The sequence below is a fragment of the Bos mutus genome, chromosome 3, assembly GCF_027580195.1.
Source record: "Bos mutus isolate GX-2022 chromosome 3, NWIPB_WYAK_1.1, whole genome shotgun sequence".
Lineage (NCBI taxonomy): Eukaryota > Metazoa > Chordata > Mammalia > Artiodactyla > Bovidae > Bos > Bos mutus.
In genome coordinates, this window is record NC_091619.1 from 30,656,806 (window position 1) to 30,662,128 (window position 5,323).

The following is a 5,323-nucleotide window of genomic DNA, read 5'->3' on the forward strand; positions in this document are numbered from 1 at the left end:
CCACAGTCGAACATGACTAAAGCAGCTTAGCACACAGCACAGACTAAAAAAGGAAACTTAGTCAATAATATTTTGCTTTTCTCTATCAAGGTCATGGCAGTTGTTTGCAGACTTTCTTCTTAAACAAGTCTTCCAGATTCAAGTTGTGGATTTTATTCACAGAAGTCCCACAATAGAGGGACCTCTGCTCTGTTGTTACATTGTTCAAAAAGCTTATATTACAGACATTCTTTACTAGATTCATGCTTTTACAACAGGCATTAGTATGTTCTAGACTCAAAGCTCCGCTGCGGAAAAGAAGAATATGAGTGAAAAAAAATGAGGTCTGAGCAGTGAGTAAGGTTTGCAATTATTTAGCATTCAACAAGTTCAGCAAACTTTATGCAAAGTCTATACTTTGCAATGAATTGCTAGAGGCTTTATAAAGGATGCATGTGGTCTGCCTCAACAAACTTGTACTTATAGAGACAAATTTATAAATATAGTTGACCCCTGAACAACACAGGTTTGAACTGCATGCATCCACTTATATGTGGATTTTAAAAAATAAGCTCATACTACAGTGCTATACAATCTGTGGTTGAATTCGCAGACGTGAAACCATGGGCCAACTGTAAAGGTTTTATGTGGACTTTTGACTATGCAGAGGGCTGCCATCCCAAACTCCCACATTATTCAAGAATCAATTCTACATCTAAGTATAATACTAATGTTACAGGAAATGAAGTATAGTGGTCCCTTCTCTTCCATGGTTTTGCTTTCCTTGGTTTCATTTTCCATGGTTTCAGTTACTTGTGGTCAACCAGGATCTGAAAATATTACGTGGAAAATTCCAGAAATGAACAACTCGTAAGTTTAAAATTGAGAGCTGTTCTGAGCAGCATGATAAAACCTTGGTCCATCCCTCTCCAGCACACCTGGTATGTGAATCATTACTTTATTCAGAGTGTAAATGTCCTCTACCCACTGCACTCGCTTAGTCGCTTAGGAGCCTTGGATATCACATCTGTCTGAGCATTGCAGCACTTGTGTTCACATAACCCTTGTTTTAGTTTATAATAGCCCAAAGTGAAAGAGTAGAGATGCAGGCCATTAGGATACTATCCTATTGTGCCTAACTCATAAACTAAACTTTACAATACGTATGTCCGTATAGAAAAAAAAAGTATATATCAGGTTTAGTGCTATATACTGTTTCAGGCATTCACTGGTGGTCTTAGAAATTATACTCCATAGGCAAGGGAGGAATGCTAAACTGAACAACAACTTTTAAATTGTGTAAAAGAAAATAAATTCAAAATAGATTAACAGAATGTTTAATTTATGTCATCTACTTTATAAATATTAATATGATATGGTTCCAGATTTCCAATAACTTATGTTCTTAGTGGTGGAGACAAATGCATAAACAAATTGTTCTTTTCATTCAAAACTGAAAATTTGGGGGGAAAAAAGAGATAATTGTAGCAAATGTACATTGCAACAAAACCCTAAAGTATATCAGATCAGATCAGTCGCTCAGTCATGTCCGACTCTTTGTGACCCCATGAATCGCAGCACGCCAGGCCTCCCTGTCCATCACCAACTCCCGGAGTTCACTCAGATTCACGTCCATCGAGTCAGTGATGCCATCCAGCCATCTCATCCTCTGTCGTCCCCTTCTCCTCCTGCCCCCAATCCCTCCCAGCATCAGAGACTTTTCCAATGAGTCAACTCTTCACATGAGGTGGCCTAAGTACTGGAGTTTCAGCTTTAGCATCATTCCTTCCAAAGAACACCCAGGACTGATCTCCTTCAGAATGGACTGGTTGGATCTCCTTGCAGTCCAAGGGACTCTCAAGAGTCTTCTCCAACACCACAGTTCAAAAGCATCAATTCTTCAGCGCTCAGCCTTCTTCACAGTCCAACTTTCACATCCATACATGACCACAGGAAAAACCATAGCCTTGACTAGACAAACCTTTGTTGGCAAAGTAATGTCTCTAATTTTGAATATGCTATCTAGGTTGGTCATAACCTTCCTTCCAAGGAGTAAGTGTCTTTTAATTTCATGGCTGCAGTCACCATCTGTAGTGATTTTGGAGCCCCCAAAAATAAAGTCTGACACTGTTTCCACTGTTTCCCCATCTATTTCCCATGAAGTGGTGGGACCAGATGCCATGATCTTCGTTTTCTGAATGTTGAGCTTTAAGCCAACTTTTTCACTCTACACTTTCACTTTCATCAAGAGGCTTTTGAGTTCCTCTTCACTTTCTGCCATAAGGGTGGTGTCATTTGCGTATCTGAGGTTATTGATATTTCTCCCGGCAATCTTGATTCCAGCTTGTGTTTCTTCCAGTCCAGCGTTTCTCATGATGTACTCTGCATATAAGTTAAATAAACAGGGTGACAATATACAGCCTTGACAAACTCCTTTTCCTATTTGGAACCAGTCTGTTGTTCCATGTCCAGTTCTAACTGTTGCTTCCTGACCTGCATACAAATTTCTCAAGAGGCAGGTCAGGTGGTCTAGTATTCCCGTCTCTTGAAGAATTTTCCACAGTTTATTGTGATCCACACAGTCAAAGGCTTTGGCATAGTATATGCAAGTATTCAATATGTAAGAAAGTATACCAAGCAGAAAATTAAAGTAGCTCATCATTCTCTAAAGAAACCACTGTGACTGTTTAATACATATCACACCTAACTCTCTTCTTTCTCTCTCCCTGTCTCTCTCTCTCCACATTCACACACATGCACTCAACCATTTATGATAAAGCATCCTCACAATGGTCAATCAGGATATATCAATTTCTATGCCTTTTTCAACAGCTACCATTCCCCACTGACGGATGTTTTAGTTCCTAAACTTCACAATTACAGTAAATACTTCAATGAGATGAGTTTGTACCAAGAAAACATGCATTTGCTACTTCTATATTACTCTTCAAAATGCTACTCAGATTATATTCCTTCTAACAGTATGTAGAATGTGTCCATCATCCCCTTTCTAACAAATAATAGTTATTATCAGTTTTTTATATCTTTTCAATTAAACAGTGATGCCTTATTTTAATTTATATTAAAATTAAATATTGGGTAACTATTTAATTTATTTATTGGCCAGTACTATTGCCTGACCATTCTACTGGATCGTCCTTTTTTTTTTTTTTTTTTTGGTATTGTTTTTTAGGAGTTTTCTCTATATTACACATATTAACCTTTTCTTTCTCATATTTATTTCAATTGTTATCATTTTGTTTACTCTATATTTTGTTTATATCTTCTTTGTGCAGTTAAAAAAATTTGTTTTGAAATCTTATCTGTTGATCTTCATTTATGTCTTATGCATTTAACCCAGGAAAGAGGACATAGGTGAGGGCTATGTCAGACGCAGGATGAAGGAAGAGAGAATAAAATGCACCCAGCACAGCAGTGCAAATTGAAATGAAGACTAACCGGAGAATGGCTGCAGTGCCCTGAAAGGAACAGGACTGGTTTCCTGCCAACAGCAAACCTTCAGATAGGTCGAGAGAGAGAGGGTGTGGGCTTTGCTAGGTAGGATGCAGAAGAAGAGTCAGAAACATGCACTGCAGCCAGACCTCAGGCAAGTCTCAGGTGGAAACAAGAGTCACTGAGAGCTTTCACCAGCATCACAGGAACCGAGAATCACCAGATGGGGGCGGGGGAGTGGGGGTGTGAGGATGTCCATTTTGGTTATACAGCCAGATTTCAATGCCAACTCTGGGTCACCTTGATTTACAGGGGCCTAGGAAGGCAAAACTAAACTCCAATACTTTGGCTGAAACTCCAATACCTTGGCTACCTGATGCAAAGAATTGACTCCTTGGAAAAGCCCCTGATTCTGGGAAAGATTGATGGCAAGAGGAGAAGGGGATGACAGAGGATGAGATGTTTCGATGGCATGAGTTTGAGTAAGCTCCAGGATTTGGTGATGGACAGGGAAACCTGGCATGCTGCAGTCCATTGGGTCACAAAGAGTCGGACACGACTGAGAGACTGAACTGAGGAAGGCAAAGTTCAGCTCTGTTTCAAGCCCCAGGAAAGACTCAAATTCCTAAAGGTGGGGAAAAAAATTTTATTTACTAAGTCAAGGTTTGGTCAAAAATACACTTTTTAGGGATTTGCTTGAGAAGGAAATTCAGAACCCAGTTCTGCCAGAAGAGGAAATACACGTGAAGGATGACTTTTTATGAGTCAGTGAGGAAAGTGAGGCACTGGCATTGGTTTAGGTAGAATTCTGGGTCCAGGCCCCTGCCCTGCGGCTGAACCATCACCAGCCTGGACTGGGAGAGTGCGCGGGCAGCAGGAGGCCAGGGGGAGTAGCGCCCTCTGGTGGTAGTTTGTGGGAGGCTCAACTCCTGGGCACTGTCTCCCCCTCGCCCTCGGTTTCTTCCTGGGATAAAGAATGTCTGAAAAGTTGGGAGGATTAATAGGGAAGGGAATAGGGAGATAGGAGTGAGTCAATGACACCACTCAATGTGGAAATAGGTACAAACCAAAAAAGGGGGGGTGGTGGGGAGAAACAGAGGTAGAACACCAGGGAAAGTCAGAGGGAAAAAGGATGAAGAAATGTTCTGTTTTAAATATGGCAAGTGGGTTTTTCTTGTTTGCCCCAACTTGCACACATTCCTGAGGCTTGGCACCTTCCCACTTTGCTATCTGGGACCCGATTCAGGCCTAGGCTTGGTGCAACAGAAAGGGGGCTTTTGTTAATGTGTCTCAAGGCAGAGGAAGACACAGGCTCTTTCAGCACATGTCAGCCTGGGGACAAATGGGATGTGTGCTGAGAGAGGCCCCACTACAGGGCAGGGAGGCTAAATGAGGCCAAGGGCCCATGACGGGGAGGAGCGAGAGCAGGTTCAGAAAGAGGTATTTCCTCCCTGGTGAGAGGAACTGGCCTGTGACACACCCAGAGGACCTAAACAGAAAGACCCATACCTCTCAAAAGAAGTACCCATCTGTCTGAGAACCCTTTTTGCTGTTAAACCTGAACTAAAAATGTCTTCTGGACTTTGTGTATGAGACAGGACAACAGTAATGTAGTTTAATAATGGACTCTAGCCCTTCTCCCTCAGAGAAGGCAATGGCACCCCACTCCAGTACTCTTGCCTGGACAATCCCAGGGACGGAGGAGCCTGGTAGGCTGCAGTCGATGGGGTCGCTAAGGGTCGGACATGACTGAACGACTTCACTTTCACTTTTCACTTTCATGCATTGGAGAAGGAAATAGCAACCCATTCCAGTGTTCTTGCCTGGAGAATCCCAGGGACGGGGGAGCCTGGTGGGCTGCCGGCTATGGGGTCACACAGAGTTGGACACG